The sequence below is a fragment of the Talpa occidentalis genome, unplaced genomic scaffold (genome assembly GCF_014898055.3).
Source record: "Talpa occidentalis isolate TD23 unplaced genomic scaffold, MPIMG_talOcc4v2.1 talOcc4.10, whole genome shotgun sequence".
Classification (NCBI taxonomy): Eukaryota; Metazoa; Chordata; class Mammalia; order Eulipotyphla; family Talpidae; genus Talpa; species Talpa occidentalis.
The window spans coordinates 90,832,780-90,843,509 of NW_023600993.1; positions in this window are offsets into that span (position 1 = coordinate 90,832,780).

Below are 10,730 nucleotides of genomic sequence, written 5' to 3' on the forward strand. Positions count from 1 at the left end.
TGGTGCCTCCTGACACCAGCCCAGCCTGGGCTGAGGAACGTTGCGGGAACCCAAACCAAGGTACTGATTCTCCAAACCCCTTGGAGGCCTCTTGGTACCCCACTGCCACCTCAATACTCCAAGAAGAATCATCCAAAGAAGCAGGCCTCGGTAGTGGGGGACACAACTCTATTCCACTAGCCAGAAAGTGGTCACATAGTCGTTTGTCTTTATTCCAATGGATGATATGTATAAGCAAATATTGGGGTCACATTACAAAGCAGTGGGGGGAGACGAAGCACCATCCTCAAGTGAAGCAATGAAGACCCTACTTCAGTCACTCATTCCCTGAATCTATCAGGAGCCCAGGCTCAGGCCCCTGTCCACCTCCTGGCCAGCATGTCAGCAGAGCCTCCTGTGTCCCCTAGAGGATGCCAGCATCCCCAGCTTCCTGGCCTGGATCATCTCAGGCCGGTTGTAGCATCTGCAGCGTGGACAACTCGGCGCATAGGGGCCCAGGGAAGATCTTTGGGATCCTGCTCTGGTCATCACAGGAGCAGGTGGGAGTCGACTCATCGGTGCTTAGGAGCTTGGGCCCACACAGAACTGTGTTCAGATCCGGCATCTCAGTCACCAGCGGCGTGACCATGGGGTGTCACTTCCCTTCTCTGTTCCTGCAGCCTCCAGGGCTTATGTGAAGAGCTGCCTGCAGAGCCAAGGACATCAGAAACGTTCTGTGAGTGTTGGTTGTGCTCCAGTGAGTGTGGAGAAGACCGCCCTTCCCCCCGCCACAGGTGACCTCTATCCCATAACCACACCCTGGATTTTCTGCAATCCATCACCCAGAGCCTATGCTCTCCTCCCTGCTCATGCCCGTGTACTCACCCACTTCCGATCCCTGAGTGTTTGAAAGCACCAGGGTCCTTGCAGAGACTGAAGAGACCCTCCTCCCTGACACAGACACTAAGTCTGTGGGATGATCCACTGAGCGACTGGATTTAGGGCGAATGGGTCCATGAGGGCCTTGCAAGAAAATAGGAAGGCCCAAGTGTGAGTCCTCCCTTTTCCTTCCCTGTGAGGACTGGGTGTCCAGTGTGAACACATGCAGGCCTCAGGGGCGCCAACTGTGCTGGGCCAGATGGAGTTAGAAATATGGAAGCACCACACTGACTTCCAGGTCAATAAGGGGATTGAGAACCTGTCTCTACTACCCCCCTCCCCTAAAATGCCCTTAAAAGTAAAGTAAGGAAAGGGAAAAGGAAATAAACCCACAGAAGAACGGAGAACAGGATAGTGGGGGGCGGGGATGTGAGTGGGGGCTGGGAGAGGGGTACTAACTATCCAGAGATTCTTATTTATGTCTAGAAGACAAAAAGAGTAAAGGTTGTAATGAGAGACAAAGGGGGCAGAGGAAACCATAGGTGAAGCATGCCTGAAGGCAAGGTCTCTAAGGCCAGAGCAGGTATGGAAAACAGGAGAGCCAACCTCAAGGGGATGGCACAGCCTCAGGAAACTCTCGGCCCCTACTCCTAACAGTCCTGGGCAGAGAAAATAATCTGCATAAATGCCAATACCAATCAGCCCTGCCCTTCATTCATAGAGATGAATTGGTCACCAGCTACTAGCAGACATTTAGGAAAAAACAACAGAAGAAGAATGAAGAAAAGAAGAGCAAATACCTATCAGCACACTGGCTCTTACAGTCTTTTAAGCAGTTTGGTGAAAAAAAAAAGACATTTCTCTCTCATATTTTCAAGCAATGGGTGGAATTGCTCACCACTCCCATTTGCTACACAAGAGGAACATGTCGCAGCTGGCCATCCACTATGGAGAGCAGGAGAGGAACAGAGGGCAGAGGAAAGATCTATAATGACCCTGGGTCCTTGATGATATCATTAGAGTACCTGGATCACGCCTTACCTGAAGCTAAAGGGGAGTCTTTCTCTCTCTCTCTTTTTTTAATTAATTAATTTATTTGTTTATACATGCACTGGGTACAGTCAGAAGCGTGGGAGGGTGAGAGAATTCACCAGAGCCAGAGGGGAGAGCAGAAGACAGGAGGACCGAAGTACACTGCTGGGGGGAGCAGCGGGCGGCAGGAAAGGTCTGCGCACCATGTGGGACCCTCCTCCGGTGGCCGGGGAGCAGCCGGGGATCGAACCTGCGCTGCAGAGGCTGCGGGCAGCTTCGCAACCCAGCATTCAACCGCTGCGCCACCGGGGAGGCCCGTGAGTCTTTCTCTCTTTCAATAATCATTGATCAAATCCCACAGAAGAACTCAAAATACCCATCTTTAGTTGTGTGTCCAGACTTCAGATGTGTTACCAACAAAGTCAATTCCAGGTCTTGGGGATGAACTTACCATGAACTCACCGTGAAGACACTGCCATTGGAGAAATCCCAAACTCTACAACTGGACTAGGGGAGCCCCAAGTCACCAACCTGAAGGGGAGGGGAAAGGAATTCTGGATAAACACAACAGCTCCCATATCTCACTACACATACAAAGGACCCAGGCATGGGAAAGTGCATGGCAAATACACTTTGTGGTAACATAATGGAGACAACATCTGTTTCTTCTCTTAGAAAGAAAAAAAGAAAGTCAATTAGAAAACCAGAAACAACAAAATCCATTCCAAGATAAATATGAAGCAAACACATGTGAGGCACGATTTTGAGCAATTAGTGGAGTGTAAGAAAAGAGAATTCTCTTGACCTTAACATGTCAGACAACAAATATGCTCCTTTAAGCAGCATTGAAGGCAGCGCCATTGCATTTCCTTCTCAATGAAGCCATCTCTTAACTTGGTTCTGCAGTACATAATGTTCACATAATCATAAAATTGGTTGCTTTTCAGAATCAACCTAAAGATAAAGAATGGAAGATTTAATTATAATTGTAGAACAGAAAGTAAGTGTTATAGATTTTGGCCATGGAAAAGTAAAGAGAAAACCAACAGAAATTACGAGCGGCCTGCCTGGTGGCGCTAGGGGTTAAGCACAGCACTATGAAGCTGTGAGCAGCCTCTGCAGCACAAGTTCAATCCCCTGCCAGGGAGATACCCACATGGTGCAGCAGACCTCACCCCCTGCTCCCCTCAGCAGTGTATTTCAGTAGATCTACCTGTTCAGCTCCCCCACTCTGTCTCTGGTGAATCCTCTCATCCCCCTCACCTCTGGCCTGTACCACAGTTCTTGCATGCATAAATAAATAAATCTTTGGGGGAAAAAAGGAAATTACAAGGAGGTGGAAGAGGAAGGTGGCAGATGGCATAGGGGGTCTAATTATTCTTATATAATCGTGGAGCTCAAGAAATTCTGCCTGAAGTTAATGGAAGAGGAAGTTTTTAAATAGAGATTGTTTGGAACTATAAATAACACCAACATAAACTGCAATAATAGTTTAGCAAACACAACTGAGAAAATGGGCTTGGGGGCGTGGATAAGAGACAATGGGGGCCTCCCCAGTGGCGCAGCGGTTGAGCGCTGGGTTGCAAAGCTGCCCACAGCCTCTGCAGCGCTAGTTCGATCCCCGGCTGTTCCCCGGCCACCGGAGGAGGGTCCCACATGGCACGCAGACCTCTCCTGCCTGCCCGCTGCTCCCCTCAGCAGTGTACTTTCTGCTCTGCTCCCTGCTCTGGCTCTGGTGAATTCTCTCACCCTCCCGCGCTTCTGACTGTACGCAGTGCTTGTATAAATAAATAAATAAATCTTTAAAAAAAAAAGAGAGAGACAATGGGATTTAAATCTTGCTTTAATGATGAGGTATCATTAGAGGCTTTCTTGAGTGACTAAATAGAAAAACAGAGGTAGAGTATATTATTTAGAACCATGATGTTAAAACTCCAGGATATCTAAAAATGGGAAAAGTTCTGAGGGGTGGAGCTGGGTGTAGGAAATGCTGTTTTCATTTTGTCCCACTTGTTACTGATTGAATTTCTGTACTTACACCCACCTTGCACTGGACTCCACCCTCTGTGTTGATATTGGGAGTTAACATATAGGGCCCATTCCCACCTCATTGTAGTTTTGTTTTTTTGCACTGCAGAGGTCGGAAAATGAAACTTTCACATCCCAGACTCTCCCACATACTTTCATGTCACCACCCATCCACCCAAAATTAATTTCCCTTTTCACCAAACTGGTCAAAATAATAGCCTCTCCCCAAAATTTGGAACTGGGAATAAGACACACTATTTGGCATCTGCTTCCAGCTGGAACGAAGGGCAAATAAATTCAGGAGCTGTGGAATGATCACACGATGGAGAAGATGAAATAAATAAAAGGCAATCTGTTAAGAGAATGAAAAGTCAGAATGGGAGGAAATATTTGCAAAACGTGAATCGGATACAGAACTTGTATTTAAAATACACGAATAGTGTTGGGTGCAAAAATGTTCTCCCAGTTGGTGGGGTTTCTCTTTGTTTTTGTTATTGTCTCTTTTGCTGTGCAGAAGCTCTTTAATTTGATGTAGTCCCAAAAATCTGCAAAGAGCTGATGAGACTCAGCAACAACAAAGAAAATAATCCAGTCAAAAAATGGGCAGAAGAGCTAAAAAGAAACTTCTCTGAAGAGGAAATGCAAATGGCCAACAGGCATATGAAAAAATGTTCAACATCACTTGTCATCAGGGAAATGCAAATCAAAACTACCATGAGATACCATCTTACACCAGTGAGAATGGCACATATTAAAAAAACTAGCAACAACAAATGTTGGCGAGGGTGTGGAGAAAAAGGAACTCTTCTGCACTGTTGGTGGGAGTGCAAACTGGTCCAACCACTGTGGAGAGCTGTGTGGAGATTTCTGGACCTACTAAACATAGAGCTTCCATATGATCCAGCAATTCCACTCCTAGGTATTTACCCAAAGGTCACAGAAACATCCATTCCAAAGAACACCTGCACCCCTATGTTTATAGCAGCACTATTTACAATAGCTAAGCTTTGGAAACAACCCAAATGCCCAAAAATAGATGACTGGATCAAGAAGATGTGGTACATATACACCATGGAATATTACTCAGCATTCAAAAAAGATAAGCACATGCAATTTGCAGCAACATGGATGGCGCTGGAAGGGATCATGCTCAGCGAAATAAGCCAAAAAGAAAAAGAAAAATACCGGATGGTCTCACTCATAGCAGGAATCTAGAAAACTTAAATAAGGGACCAGGAAAATGAATATAAGAAAGTGAAAATCAAAATCAACAAAAAACTATGAACCAGAGACACTTTTTGGGGGGTGGGGGGCGGGAGGGGAAGGATTGGGGTCAGAATGGGGCATTTGCAATTGTATGGGGGAATATAAAAATAAAATTTATTATTTAAAAAAAAATACACGAATAACTCTTAAAATTCAACAATAAGAAATCAAACAACCCTATTAAAAATGGTCAAGAGATCTGAAAAGACACCTCATCCAGGAGGAGGTACAGATGGCAAATGAGCATATGAAAGATATTCAACAGTGTATGTCTTTGGGGAAATGCAAATTCAAATAACAATGAGCTATCACTATCCACCCATGAGAATGGTCAAAGTCTAGACACTGACAATACCAACTGCTGGCAAGGATGTGGCACAACGGGAACCCCTGTTGCTAGTGTTGCTGTTCACTGCTAGTGGAAGTGTAAAATGGCATGGCCACTTTGGAAGACAGTTTGATGTTTTCTACAAAGCTAAACATAATCTTATCATATGATCCAAAATCACACTCCTAGATATTTACCTAATTGAGTTGAAAACCTCTATCTACAAGGAACTCTATGCATGAATGTTGGTAGTAGCTGTCCCAAACTGGAAGTAACATGGTAGTACATGTCCCAAACTGGAAGTAAAATGTCCCAAACATGGTAGTACATGTCCCAAACTGGAAGTAACCAAGACGTCCTTCAACTGGTGAAAGGATAAATAAATTATCTTACATCCAGATAATGGAATTTTATTCAGCGATGAAAAGAAATGAGCTACCAAGTCATGAATAGACATGGAACTACAATAAGTGCATTCATTTTATTAAATGAAATTAGTCAATCTGAAAAGGCTGTCTTCTGTCTGATCCCAGCTAGCTGACATTAGAGAGTGAAGAGATTGGCCATTGCCAGGTACGCAAGGGGACCTTCAGGGGAGTGACATTTCTGTATGATGCTACAATGGCCAATGCATGGCAACGTATACTTGTCAAAACCCACAGATGCACAGTCCAGAGCCAAACTAAAGTCTACTATGGACTTAATTAATAATATATTCATATTGGTTATTAATTAATGAAGGAGAAACTGCAGGATGAGATAGGTGGGAATTCTGTAATATCTGCTCAATATTTTTATAAATCTAAAACTGTCTTAAAAATAAATTTTGGGGCCTCCCCTGGTGGCTCAGTGGTTGAGCGCTGGGCTGCGGGGCTGCCCACAGCCTCTGCAGCGCCGGTTCGATCCCTGGCCGCAAGCGGGGTCCCATATGATGCGCAGACCTCTCCTGCCGCGCCTGCTGCTCCCCTCAGCAGTGTGTTTCGTCAGTCTGCCTGTTCTGTTCCCCGCTCTGGCTCTGGTGAATTCTCTCACCCTCCCGCGCTTCTGACTGTACCCAGTGCTTGTATGAATAAATAAATAAAAATCTTTTAAAAAATAAAAATAATAAATAAATAATAAATTCTATTATTTTTTGAAAACACCAACTACAGCAAGAGAAGAATTTAGCAAAAGCAGAGAAGAGAGTCTTCATTAGCAGGAGAGGGATAGTATGAGACTATAATGACAAATTACAGAAGAGGAAAGTGGCCAGGCGACAGCTCCCTGGTAGTTGGCGTATTTCCATTTCTTGTTCCGGGGCCTCATGGAGCGCAGATGCAGCCCTCCGCTTTTAGATTCTATGACATACAAACCACCGTGTCCTTGACATCAGCGTCTCCGTTACCTGAGCTGCTCCAGTGGGTTCCTGTTACTGTGTGATGCTTCCAAAGCCACCACCCAAATGGACCGGACTCTGGGTGATGTTGTGACAAGAGGTCCCATCTAGTCATCAGAAAGTAATTTCAAGTTCTATCTTTTCTTAAACACCGCAAAAGGAATAGTTATTCACAGCCACATATTGCAGGGCCTCCTTCTAGTCCTTGATCTACTTTGCCACCACATCACTGCATACCACAGTCGCTCCTACACTTCTCCAACTCTCGAAACAATTTCCCCTCACCCTAGTCCTACACCTCTTGTGTTCCCTTTCTCACCCTCCCTCCCTTTTCTGTATCGTAAAAACCAAGATACGTTCTGGGGGGCAGGGAGGGGAGGAAACCCTCATGCATATTGGAAAGGTGTAGGCGAAACTGAGCAGTAAAGCCAGGATCCATCAGCGGGCGGGGTGGGCTGCTGCTGCCCATCCCTCTCACACTCTTCCTGGTGATCTCATCTGCTCTTGTGGCTTCAATTACCATCTCCCCGAGGATGACTGCCAAGCTTCTACCCGCAACCCCAAATTCTGCTCCAAGCTCCAAATCCATATACCAACTGCCTAGTCAACATTTCTCCTTGGGGTCAAATCAGCTAGGATTACATTCTGTTTTGAGTAGCAGAAACTGAAAGCACTGTCTCCTCTATAATAGTTTCTTTCTTTTGCATTGAAAAGTCTGGAAGTGCACAACCCCTGGCTGGCACAGGATACTGTTCAGGTGCCGATCTCCTGGCAGGTCACTCTTCTGCTGTCACTGGAATGTGTCCCTCAACCTTATGGCCCAAAATGGGGATTAGAGTTCCAGCCATTTCATCAACTTTCCAGGTGACAGGTGAAAAAAGGCAAAATGAGGAACAAGGAATAGTCATCACCCACCAGCAGTGTCTAAAAGCTAGCAGGTGCCATATAACACTTCCTCACATACCATTAGACCGTCCTTCGTTGCATAGCCACACCCAGCAGCAAGGAAGGCTGAGAAATCTAGTCTTTATGCTGAATGACCATGCACATGGCTAAAAAGAGAGGAATCTAGTATTAAGATAAAGAGAATAGATACTGGGGGTGGGGGGCAGCCAAAATTGTCTACATCTCAGCTCCACAAACTCCTTCAGCTTCACATGGCTGCTCCCACCATTTCTGTTTCCCTTAGGATCTTGGTTCTTTCCTGAGGCTCCACATCCCAGGAGAGGGGCAGTTCTGGGGGGCAAGGACTAGCAAGGAAAGGCATCTCCCAAGCTAATTGAAGGGGTGAGCCGAGAGGGAATTAAGCAATGAAACGGAACTCCTGGTGGTCTGGATAGAGACCAGAGACCCCAAACAGAGGATACCCAGGTGGAACAAGCAGGCAGAGGAGTTCCAAGGATGCGCAAAGATGCCAGCTGGGGCAGCACACAGGGTAGATCTGTCCTTGGAAGCCCTAAGGACAAACAGCCCTACCCGCCATCAGTGGGCTACTTTGAGTTTGTTGATTCCATCCACCTTCTGCTCACTCCAGCCTCCGAGCTGTCATCTGCACTGTGTCCTCCTGGAATGCCCTGTTCATTCTCCACCTTGTCATCCGTCAGGGCTAAGACCAAGGGCTACCTCCTCCAAGGAGGCATTCCCACATTCCTGCTGGGAACCCTCATCACATCATACTGGAGCAGGGCCTGCAAGTGGGGCAGTGTCAGCTCACAGCGCTGGCAGATACGGCTGATTCTGGGGCCTTGGGTGTCCTTTGGGCTGGGGGTGTGAGGAGGCTCAGCAGGAAGGTGGGGTGCTGTGGGTTCCTATGAGCTGGCTACTAGCTGGCCACTCATGGGCAACTGTGACCTATTTGCTATCTGCAAATCACAGCAGAGCGTTCCTGGACTGCCTACAGTAGAGCCGGTATCCCAAGGCAGGCCTGGGAATGCTTAGGCCGCCGTTGACCTGATGACGTGACTGTCTCCATGGCGGTCTCGGGATAACACTGCCTTGATAACATCATATACTTTGCTGACGCAAATGTCTCTTGACATATGGTCACGATGTCCCCTTCCCTGTCCCTCGTAAAACTTTGTCCCCCATTCCAATCCCCCGCTCCGGACTTTATTCCTCATACCATTGTCGCATGATTGGCTTTTATTAGCCTGTGTGCTTTCAATAAATGGCACAAGAACTTCTGCTCAAGTAGCAGAGTCTTGCCTTGCAAACCTGCTCCACGACTGCTGTGCCCCTCATCATGGTCCCACTGCTAAGCGGCAACAAAGCTCCTGTGGCAACAGGGTGCTTCTTTTTAATGAAGGAGAAGCACCTGCTGCCATGAAAGAGCAGGGCAGGGCACCAAAGGCTGAGTCTTGAACTCCTGGCCATGGACTGGCTTCCCACATGCCTATCCCCGGTGAGGAAAATGATGCGGACTGAGGCAGTGGTCCACAGAGAGGAAGTTCAGCGGGGCGGGGCAGGCAGAGTAGTTCCTGGAAGGAAGCTGGAACCTCAGGAATCTGGAAGAGGAACATTCTAGGGGCCTCTGTCCCAGGAGCCACCCACCTCCTGTCTCCAGGAAGGGATGGACAAGCATCCAGGGAGGCCACTTCTGGGCACCCAGTTTCCATCCTCCCTTCACCAGCCTCTTGTAACAGGTGGTGCAAGCAAGAGCAGAGGCGCTGAGGGCGGCCAGCCTGAGCTAGACAGTGCCCTGCTCCAAGGCTCAACTTTGCCATCTGAGGGTGAAGGTGGAGAGGCCTCCCACCAAGGCTTGGTGGTGGGGAAGGTGGCAAGGTAGGGACCTGGTAGGCACCAGCACACCATGAAATGCTCAGCAAGGTCTGCAGGTGAACAAGCCTCTTTCCACGTCCCCCCACCCCGACACACGCAGGCTTAGGTGGAGCAGAGACACCCCCTGAAGACAAGGGTCATCCTCAGCCCTAAAACTGCCTGATACTCAGTCATATTGGGCGTCTCCGAAGGGGAGCTGTGAGCCTTCCTTCTAACCCCAGTCTTCCTGAAAGCCCGCCTGGTGGTGACCAGGGTCCAGGGCTCTCCGAGCAGACACAGCACCCACAACAGGGTCCAAGGGTCCAGCTTCTCCCTGAGCACCCAAGGGAGAGAAAGACGTTGCAGAAGCAGGTTGTGCAGGAAGGGCATGTCAGACTGCAGGGTCAGAGCCCGGGCTGCAAGGAGAGCTTGGGGGGCCGGCCAAGGGCAGTCCAAACCTGGGCCATCGGATCTGCCCTGTGGGCAATGGGGGGCATGAGGAGGGGCGTCGTGGTAAGGGTGTAGGAGCGGGCCCAGGCTTGCACTTTAGAGGCTCCTCCAGTTGCAAGATGAGATGGAGGGTGGGGCTGGGAGCAGGGCATCCATGGGAGACGATCTGAGCAAAGGCCAGAGAGGGAAGCCTGGCCTGGAGAGAGGCTGCCCCAGAGAGGACATGCTCAAAGCCTGGCCCTTCCTCCTGCTTCCCCGCCAGGCAGAAGCAGGAAGCCGGTGAGGTCAGTGGGTGGGCCCTGGGCTGTGGGAGTGGAGGGAGGGAGGGAGGCGTCAGGGCACAGGGGGACATGAAGGTCAGGGGGTCTTCAGGACCCTCCGTGTCTACCTGGGCCTCAACCTTCTCATGGCAACTGAATCAAGCTTCCTCTAATGAGGACGGAGGAGTCACTGGAATTAGTCACCGCCCCCCTCTTTGAATCAGACTGGACGCTGCCCAGGGGTGGGGTCAGGCTGAGGAGAACTGAAAGGGGGGGAACTAGCAGCAGGTGCCAAGGACTGGAGGCCCCCCACCCTTGAGTCTTCACTCCCACTCAGAGCCTGCTGCTGAGGTCCTCAGAGATGAGCCAATCTGTG